The sequence below is a fragment of the Garra rufa genome, chromosome 18 (genome assembly GCF_049309525.1).
Source record: "Garra rufa chromosome 18, GarRuf1.0, whole genome shotgun sequence".
NCBI classification, from domain to species: Eukaryota; Metazoa; Chordata; class Actinopteri; order Cypriniformes; family Cyprinidae; genus Garra; species Garra rufa.
In genome coordinates this window covers 11,813,636-11,824,647 of record NC_133378.1, presented here as the reverse complement: position 1 = coordinate 11,824,647, position 11,012 = coordinate 11,813,636, and positions in this window count along the sequence as shown.

The window sequence follows — 11,012 nt, the reverse complement described above, 5'->3', positions numbered from 1 at the left end:
TTTCCGCGAGAGATATTGAAGCCAAAAAATTATCCTTAATTTTGTATTAATGTAAAACGCGTTGCCGCGGTGAGCAGACATAGGCGAGGCGTACTGCGTGCCTATTGGCTGCTCCGCAGCAACTGCAGCACCTATCGAGCGAGGCTTGGCGCGAAGTCAGCTCCAATGAGTGCATTTCGCGCCTGATACGTCATCTCCCGCCGAAAGTGGCGTGATCCCAGCCTATAAATATCGCTCGCAGGTAGCTACACTCTGATTTTTTCATCCTTCACGCGACGCCTTCGCATCGCTGGAGCTGGAGAAGAAGCCGCCGTCGATTGGAAGCTCATCAGCGGGACGAGTCCGAAGCTGCTGGCCACTCCGCCTTCCTGCCTTCCTGCTGCGCTTTCCGGCGCTCATATCCTTTTACCTGCTTCTACTAAAAGAGCTGCGTCTTTTTAAAGATGCCATCTTGCGACTCATGCGGAGTCGCACTCAGTGACGGGGACCGCCACGCCGTGTGCGTTTCCTGCCTGGGTGAAGACCACGCTGTGATAGCGCTCGCCGAGGGAGGATGCCCTCAGTGCGAGTCTCTGGCCATGGCGACTCTGAGGACTCGCCTGGCCTTCTTCTCACAGCCTGCTCCGAAGCCTGCTGTGGCGCCGCGCCGTAAAAAGCGCCTTGCACAGAGGCTGCCGGAATCGTCCTCCAGCCGTCAAAGCTTGCCGGCGCGCCCGCTAGCTTCACCCGTCTTCACTTTCTCGGCGCAGGATTTGGAGCAGCCGCTGCCAGCCGCTGCCCCCGCCGCTAGCGCCGTTGAGATGTGGGAAATGGAGGAGAAGGAGGACTCCTGTTCGCTGGCAGCGTCAGGCAGTGAGGATTGGGCGAACTCCGTGGACGTCGCCCCCCCTGCTCACGCCCCACCCAGCGCGAGAGCCTCTATAGAGTCGGAGCTCGTGAGGATTTTGACTCAAGCCACGGCGAGCCTGGGCTTGGAATGGTCCTCACCGGAGCAGCCTGCTCACAACCGGCTGGACGGCCGGTTCCTGCCTAAAGGAGAGCGGACGTCGCAAGCAAAGCCCGCCCCTTTCCTTCCCGAACTCCACCAGGAGCTGACAAAGTCTTGGGGCGCCCCCTACTCGGCGAGAGTGCGCCCATCCTCCTCCCCGGCGTTCTCCGTGGTCGACGGCGCCGAGAGTAGAGGATATCTGGCTATTCCTCCTGTGGAAGAGGCGATAGCGGCCCACCTATGCCCGCCCTCTGCTGGACGGCGTGCTAAACCGGCGCTGCCGTCAAAAGCCTGCAGACAAACGTCGAGTCTGCTCCACCGAGCCTTCGCCGCGGCGGGACAGGCCGCCTCAGCGTTGCACACCATGGCCACGCTGCAGATCTTCCAGGCTGACCTTCTCCAAAAGCTGGATGAGGAAGGCCCTGACGCGATCTGCGTGCCGGATCTGAGGAGCGCCACGGACCTTGCTCTCCGTGCCACCAAATCAGCAGCTCAGGCTATTGGACGCAACATGGCGGCGCTGACGGTGACAGAGAGGCACTTGTGGCTCACGCTCTCAGAGATGGCGGAGTCCGAGCGCACAGCCTTTCTTGACGCGCCGTTTTCGACAACGGGTCTGTTCGGCGCTTCCCTGAAGGACTTCACGGAGAGGTTTGCTGAGGTTCAGAAGACTTCTCAGGCGATGAAGCACTTCTTGCCCAAGCGGTCTAGCTCCGCCGGTCGCCCAAAGCCGCCAGCGCAGAGCGCTAGACCCCAGCATCAGCCTGCTGCAGCCGTCTCTCAACGCCATCAGACGCAGGGAGCGAGACCTCGGTCACGCTCTGCAGGTCGCCGCCACGGAGAGCGTGCTCAGAGGCCCAAGGTTGAGCTCAAACCTAATCCTCCGAAACAGGCCTAGTACTGCTAGGAAAACGCCGGTGCGCAAGTCCCGCGGCTGCCAGACTCCCACCAAAAGTATTCGCTCGCTCAGCTCCAGGAAATGTGGCTGTTCCAGCATTATCCGCAGTCATCAGGCCGGCGCTGCAGCCCGCCTGTCTGCACTCAACAGCCGTTCTCACGGCTACCCAAATAAATCCTCAAAAGAGTATAATTTCGGGAATTACGGCCACGGCCGAAAGTGTTTTGTGTGTAGCACGCATGTCCACTGCCCAGTTGCCATCACTACACATAAGCACATCCTGTCATACAAGCCCTGCGCTCATAAAGTCGACCCAAATCGACTGCGCTTCACATGTGGTATATGTGCCCACCCCAGAGTGCCCACACATATTACATCAGGCAGGTCTTACGGTTTCTGTAAAAACGAAACCGGACGACGCCCAGTCTACGAGGCTAAAAGCTGCATCGAGTGTGTTAAATGTGCCCGTTACCACGCAACCACATATACACACAGAGAAAGCAGTCCCCGCGGTCAGCGTACCCCGAGCCTTACATGTCACAGACACCGAAGCAGCTCCGTTAGTAACAGATCGGAGCGCGCTTCGCACCCACCCCCTCGCATTACATGCAGATGCATGGGAAAAACTCCCAGGGGTCTCAAAATGGGTGCTGGACACTATAAAGAGAGGCTATTCGCTCCAGTTTCGACGACGCCCTCGCCGTTACACGGCGCGCGTCGAGACTACGATAAAGGCAGATGCAGCACACCTGCTACGAGCCGAAGTGACCACATTATTGAGCAAAGGTGTCATAGAACCCCTGTCTCAAGGTCAGAGCGAAGGAGGGCTGTACAGCAAATATTTTCTGATACCGAAAAAAGGTGGAGGAGTCAGGCCCATACTAGATCTAAGGCAACTGAACAAAGCGCTAGTGAAGCGAAAGTTCAGAATGCTCACAACCAGGAAAATCCTCGCGCAAGTGTGCCGAGGAGACTGGTTTGTGTCAGTGGATCTGAAAGACGCGTATTTCCAAATACAGATAGCGTCGCGTCACAGGCGATTTTTGAGATTCGCCTTCGAGGGCCAAGCTTATCAGTACACAGTCCTGCCATTCGGTTTGTCCCTAGCACCCCGTATATTTACGAAGTGCATGGATGCAGCGCTCGCCCCGCTCAGACAGAAAGGCGTGCGAATACTGAATTATTTGGACGACTGGCTGATTCTAGCGCAATCTCGCTCAATGCTCAGGGAACACACGACCATGTTACTCGATCACCTCGAGAACTTGGGTTTGAAAGTCAACTGGGAGAAAAGCTCGCTGAACCCCAGCCAGAATATCTCCTTCCTGGGCATAGAATTAGACTCACTGGCAATGAAAGCGAAGCTTTCGTCAGTGCGAGCGCTGAACGTTCAGAGCGCAGTGAGCGCGCTCTGCCGCAGCAAGTCTGCCCTGCTCAAGACCTTTCAAAGAGTGTTAGGTCTTATGGCTTCAGCTTCATCAGTTCTACAGTTAGGGGTGCTTTGCATGCGCCCACTGCAGTGCTGGCTGAAAGCGCGCGTGCCGCGCCGAGCGTGGGCGTCCGGTCGACTCTGTCTCACGATCAATCAGAGCTGCGTTACAGCCCTGATGCCGTGGAGAGCAGCCGAATGGTACCGAAAAGGTGTCACTCTAGAGAGACCCTCGAGGGTGAAAGTAGTGTCCACGGACGCGTCCACCTCGGGATGGGGGGCTCTGCTAGAGGGCAGACCGGCGTTCGGCCTATGGTCAGAACGAGAGAAGTCACTGCACATCAACTGCCTCGAAATGATAGCAGTGGAGAATGCGCTGACATACTTTCTTCCCCTATTGAAGGGAAGTCATGTTTTAGTCCGCTCCGACAACACATCGGTAGTGGCTTACATAAATCGCCAGGGCGGACTCAGGTCCAGAAACCTACATGCACTTGCAGAACTCCTTCTGGTATGGGCTCATCGCAACCTGTGCTCGCTAAGGGCAGCGCACGTGCGGGGGACCCTAAATGTAGGACCAGACAGACTGTCCAGGAACAATGTTCCGGCGGGCGAATGGTCGCTGCACCCCCAAACGGTGCAGCTATTATGGAAGATATTCGGCAGAGCGGAGATAGATCTATTTGCATCTCAGGACAACGCTCGTTGCCCAGAATTCTTTTCCAAAACCAAGGACGCACTAGCCCATACGTGGCCCCGCCGTCCTCTTTATGCCTTTCCCCCGGTCTCTCTCCTACCTCAGGTGATAGAGAGGGTGAAAGAGGAAAAGTGTGCAATTCTGCTGATAGCACCGTTTTGGGGAAACCAGACTTGGTTCCCAGCGCTGATGCAGATGACGAGCATCGCACCGTGGCCAATACCTGTGAGGAGAGACCTCCTCTCGCAGGCGGGCGGCGCGATCTGGCACCCCCATCCCGAGCTGTGGTCCCTTCATGTATGGGCCACCAGGGAATATATGATGAACTCCCCACAGGAGTGATATCAACGATCACACAAGCTAGAGCTCCATCTACTAGACGGCTCTATGCATCGAAGTGGTCGATATTTGCGGACTGGTGCACAGCCCGCGGATCCACACCCACAGACTGTGGTGTGACAGATGTACTTTCCTTCCTACAAGAGCTACTGGACAAGGGCAGGTCCCCGTCCACGCTCAAAGTTTATGTGGCGGCCATAGCAGCGTTCTCGAGGACAACGCTAGGTCAGTCAATAGGGAGGAACGATTTAATCATCCGCTTCCTTAAAGGAGCTAAGAGGTTAAATCCACCCAGACCGCCTTCAGTCCCAACATGGGACCTTTCTGTGGTGTTGGACGCTATGAAGAGCGAACCATTTGAACCACTACAGGCGGCTGAATTAAAATATCTGTCTCTTAAGGCTATATTCCTACTAGCGCTCGCTTCAGTGAAGCGCGTGGGAGACTTGCATGCGCTTTCCGTGGGCGCGACATGCACTGGTCATCGCACTGTCTGCTCTACCGGCTGTGGATGAAGAGGCTGACGCGAGACTCTTATGTCCAGTTAGAGCGCTAAGAGTCTATGTGTCTCGCACGTCTGCTTTTAGACAGACAGAACAGCTGTTTGTTTCGTTTTACGGGCATTCTAAGGGAATGGCTGCGTCAAAACAGACTTTATCCAGATGGATAGTGGATGCTATTGCACTGGCGTACGAGTCTAAGGGCATGCAATGCCCGCTGGGTGTCAGAGCACATTCCACGAGGGGCGTGGCCTCGTCGTGGGCTTGGTCGAGTGGGATCGACTTGCAAGATAATTGTACGGCGGCAGGCTGGGCCTCTCCGTCTACATTTATAAGATTCTACAACCTGGAGGTTCCTGCCCTACAGGCCAAATTGCTGTCGGTCTAGATATTAGCAGATATCTGGACCCACGTTCCAAGTTTATCCAGGCCGTTTACCTGCCCGGATACACCAGGAGCCAGTGTGTTTAGGGCACTAATCCCCTTATATGTTTAAGCACTGTATGAACCCCGGGCTACGGCCTTAGGGTCTATGGTATCAGATCTTGGCATGCACGGCGTTTTACAGGGCGTTCCCCTAGCGTAAGCTACGCAGTAGGAGAGACCTCTCGTAAGAGAACGTACTCGGTTACTAACGTAACCTCGGTTCTCTCAGAGAGGGAACGAGTACTGCGTACCTTGCCGTGCAAGCTTCTGCTCTGGGCGCTCTTATGATGAAAAAACCAGAGTGTAGCTACCTGCGAGCGATATTTATAGGCTGGGATCACGCCACTTTCGGCGGGAGATGACGTATCAGGCGCGAAATGCACTCATTGGAGCTGACTTCGCGCCAAGCCTCGCTCGATAGGTGCTGCAGTTGCTGCGGAGCAGCCAATAGGCACGCAGTACGCCTCGCCTATGTCTGCTCACCGCGGCAACGCGTTTTACATTAATACAAAATTAAGGATAATTTTTTGGCTTCAATATCTCTCGCGGAAAGGATTTTCCCCTAGCGTAAGCTACGCAGTACTCGTTCCCTCTCTGAGAGAACCGAGGTTACGTTAGTAACCGAGTACGTTTCACTTCTAAATGATGGTGTCTGTGCATATTGGTAATTATTACCCTTTTAAACCTTGCAAAGTATTGTAATGGTCAGAGCTGGGTAGATGATTACTAGATGATTACTACAAATTGTAATCCGTTACTGATTACAAATTACATGACAACAATTATAGTTAGAAACGTCAATCGTTACATTACACATTTTAGGTAATATAATTGGACTACTTTTAGATTCCTTCAGTACGGTGCCCGCCAGGGGACACCTTCGGTTCAGTTATGTTTGTCGTGGCCACGACATATAAACTCGTGGGAACATGATATTATGTTGTGGCCACGAGATATTAATTCGTGGGAACGTCATATTAACTCGTGGGAACGTGATATTATGTCGTGGCCACGACAAACATAAGTGAACCGAAGGTGTCCCCTGGCGGGCACCGTACTTCTGACTTAACTCGCTTATTACATTGAATTAGATAAGATACTACCATATTTACATAAAAATACAAAGAGTTAGAAAATATATTCTATTTGTTGTTATTAAAAACATGAACTAAACATTATATTATGTCAAGGTTTTCCAAACTGGCGTTTGTGAAGGAACTGCAGGGGTTTTATAAGTTTAATGAAAAACTGATAATTAATTAAATCATAAAAAAAATACTTTTAAATAAATAATTTTAAAATCTATCAACTTACTAAAACTTACTAAAAACTATAATTTTATTTGTTTACCTGCATGTCATGTGGCCATATCCAATGCCAGAGAACCAGTGAATATGATACTTATTACTTAATCATGAAAATATTTTATTTAAAATAAAATGTTTGAAAGACAAAAGCCTTCCAAAGACATATAAATACATGGTTTAATAACCTACAGAGTGGTAATTCAAATAAATAAAATAATAAATAAAACAAATAAATAAATAAATAAAACTCACCTGCCAGCTTCCTACTACCCCTTCAGACCTTGATTAGCTTGTTCAGGTGTGTTTGATTAGGGTTGAAGCAAAACTCTGCAGGGCTGTGGCTCTCCAGGTCCAACATTTGGCTAGCAGTTTTCCAAGTCTTCCAGGTCAAGTCTTCCAAACACCATATAGTATAGTACATTATTCACCACTTAATTTTTTTTCACGTTTTGATATCTTGCAACCTGCTTTACTGTTAAACTGCTGATTTTACCAGATTAATCTACACTCCATACACCATAATGACAAAGCACAAAACAGGTTTGCAACAATTTCGCAAATTTATTAGAAATAAAAAACATAAGTTAACATAAACATTGCATAAGTATTCATACCCTTTTCTGGGACACTTGAGATTTAGCTCAGAAGCATTCGTATCGCTTGTAGATGATTAGGAAAGGCACACAGCTCTCAATAAAAGGTCTAACAGCTAAAAATGCATATCAAAACCAAGCCCTGAAGTCAAGATAACTGCCTGTTGAGCTCAGAGGCAGGATCGCGTCAGGAGACACATCTGGGGAAGAGTTTAGAAAAAATTCTGCTGTATTGAAGGTTCACAGAAGCATGTAGCCTCCATTATCCATAATGGAAGAAGTTTGAAACAACCAGGACTCGTCCTACAGCAGGCCTCCTCCTGGCCAAGCTGAGAAAACTGATGGAAAAGGACTTGATATTGATACTTTGAGGAGCTGATATCCACTCTAGTTGAGCTCTATGATCATATACTGTATGCAGATTTGAAAGACATAGAGAAGGACAAATATCACTGCAACACTCCACTGATCTGGGATTGAGGTGTGGTAAGGCTCAATCCTCTCCTCAGTGAAGACACAAGGAAACCCATGGAAATTGGAACAAAGCACCTAAACAATATCAGATTGTGAGAAACAAGATCCTCTGGTGAGATCCTCATGAACCTCAAATGTCTCATGTCTATGTTTAAAACTGGGGATGGTGACATAAGGCTGCAAAGTAACAAAGCGTGAAAAATGACTGGGAAGAGCTCGTTCTTCAGTTCAGGTGGGGAAAAGAAAACAGAACTGTAGAAGCCCTCTGAGAAAAAGAAAGATTAAAAAGCATCCGCGTTGTACTGTTTTTTGGGGAGTTATGTCTCCAGATACCTTTGTTTTAGGCAGTAAGTTTAGGAAATAAACGAAGGCTGTTAGCTGCTTTTAGAACTGGATCTTTGTCTCCTGCCGATTTATTCTAGGACGTTGCATGATGCTACAATATGTAATGGTAGAAGATTCGAGGACTGAAAATGAAGGATTTATGAATTATGTGTTTTTGCTAAATTCTGCAGAGAACATATTACCTTTAACGCCATACCATAATTGTTGCATGTCTCCGAGCAACACAGGTGTTAGTTTCGAAATGAATCCACATTTTCAAGGAATTGTGTGAATGATTTAAAGCCCATTCATAAATAGAGCCGTTCAATGAATCGTTTGAACGAATCATAAAGGCATTTATCGCCATCTGCTGGCAGATTTAATTTCTTATTTAGAGTATCATTTCATTAGCCTGGGTCTTCCCATGCTGCCTTGCGCGCAGCGCGATTTTATTCACGCTGCTAGGCAGCCTGGAGCCCATGGACCAAATAGGCCTATGTCACGCAACAGTTGAACATCGTAGAACGTCTCTGAGTGGGGAGACGGCATTTCCGGTTAGCATTTTACAATGGCAGAGGCCGATGAATATCGCTGGACCAAGTCTCTCCGCCTGAAGTCACCTACGACGACGTGGTTCGGATTGTAAATGAACACTCTCAAGTAAAAACGTCCAAACTTAGGAAGGGATACAAGTTGTTCTGGGAGAAATTTATTTTCAATTACAGAGGTAAGTGTTTGAATTCCGCTGACTCACCTTCGTTAACGTTAGCTAGTTTGAATGTCAAAGTCAAGTGTAGCGTTATTTATATAGCAGAGATAAGTGTAATACATGTGTCAGATAAAACATCCTTTTTAATTAACTTAATCGAATTTAGTTTTATTTACAATCATTGTCGGGAATACATATTTAGTTTCTCAGTGGCTCCGAAACCTTGCCTGACGAGCCCCAAGATTGGTAGCATAGTTAGGTAGTTGCTGTACATGTAAATGTCGCTAGCATGTCAGAGAAGCTCCAGGTCACTACGTGAACTTAGTTGAGAATTATTGTTCGGGGGAAAAGATGGCTGGCTGTCAATGCCCAGCGATGTTACTGTATGGTGTGATAATCTTTCCCTCTATTACTGCAGTGTCAGATTTAGTTAATATGGAAGTGGCAGTCCGGGCGAACTGCTACTGTTCTATGAGGAAAAACGAGGAGCCTCATACCCTACAGGTTACAGTGCTAGGATGCCCAGGCTGTAATCATGCTCTATCCATGCACAACTACATGCTTAACTTGCTTTTCATAGTCTTTTGTGCATCAATGGAACTGTTACACTTAGACCTACCTTTCGGATGAGTTGACGTCACTTCCCTGGTTTGGGAAAAGCACGTAAAAATCCACCTACAAGTTGACATGCACACAGATGTAGTAGGAGGACTTTCACGTGCTTTTCCCAAACCAGGGAAGTGACGTCGACTTGTAGTTTTTGAGACTAGTAGTGATCGGTTAACAGTTGTTTTTAAAACACTCATGGTGGACTTACAAATTTTCCAATGCAGCGTTTTGTGAGTACAAACCCTATTTACACTACTGTAGAAGTTTGGTAAGATTACTTGCACGTTTAGTGTTGCAATTTACGAGATACATCACATGTACCATGTACAGCTGTAGCAAGCCATTTAAAAACTCTGATATCTCCCTCAATGTTTGACTAAGGTAAAAAAAACTTCTGATGGGGTATTTACATGGGCTTCGGAGTGCATAGCAATGAAGTAAAATCTACTCCGAACCATCCCTTTAAGTGTATGTATATATTTGTGTGTGTGTGTGTGTGTGTGTGTATATACACACACACACACACACACACACACACACAATATGACTTATGTGCTGAAATATTGATATTCTTTGAAACTGCATTTTTTCCCTTGTTGTTTTTCACCCGGAACCCACAGACCAACTTGTGGTGAGGAAACCCAAGGCACCTGGACGCAGTAGTGTAAAATCAACACTCTATCGAGCCTACGCAGGTAAGTGCTGTATCTTTATCATTTTATTCATTAGGACATAAAAACCACAGCTAAGCCTGCGTGAGTGTAGTGGATGCTGTACCCACTTCATGATCCTCACTGCGAGAGCCTGTGCAGAGGACTCCCCTCTCAGAGTAAACACTTCACCAAATCTACTGGAAGTTAAACGGGGCTGCCGGACTTTCTTCCACATAGGATTTTCTGACTGACCCCTTGTTTGCTTTTCAATTAAACTAGCCAATTCAGAGATGACTTCTAAACTCTGCAAGTGGAAAAAGTGGAGGTAATTGGGGACTGTATTGGCACATATCTTTTTGGCTATTTGAATACACTTTGGTGATATAGCAATGGGCCTGTGCGCGCCTCTTCTTTTGAATTTGTAGACTGTCTTGTTTTTTGTTTTTTTTTACACACCAGGCACAGACATAGCCTAGGTGCAGATACCCTTCCAGCCTTGCTGGTATAACAATATGACCATAATATGAAAATCTCCAGATTATGTATGATATTTTACACTGACACTGACATGTGTAAAACATTGAATGATTAATGGTTCCTGTTACTTGTCTTCGTAGGACCTCTTCCTGACCCAGCGGTGTTGTCTGTTGGAGATGAACTGCGAGACCTTCGACCTCAACCAGGAATATGCAAGATTGTATGTGACCTGGCCGACCTAACTTTAGACTCTAAGTTTGGGCCAGTCCCTCAAGGTTCTGTTCTGTAAATTAAAAAAAGGATCATGAAGGGGGTATGGCAAACTCCTGCTATGAAAAGGGGTATCGACCTCGAGCCAGAAGTCTTAAATCAATACAGTGACTTGTGTAACGTCAGTGTCTTGCCTTCTGGTTTCGTTGTTCACCCTGAAGCGCCTTACCTTGGGGCTAGTCCCAATGCAAGGTTGTATGATCCTACTGCAACCCCCCCCCCCTCCCCCCTCCCCCCTCCCCCCTCCCCCCTTTGGCTTAGCTGAGGCGAAATGTCCAAATGTAGACAGTATAGAAGAAGTCAAGCATGTTAAGTGTGT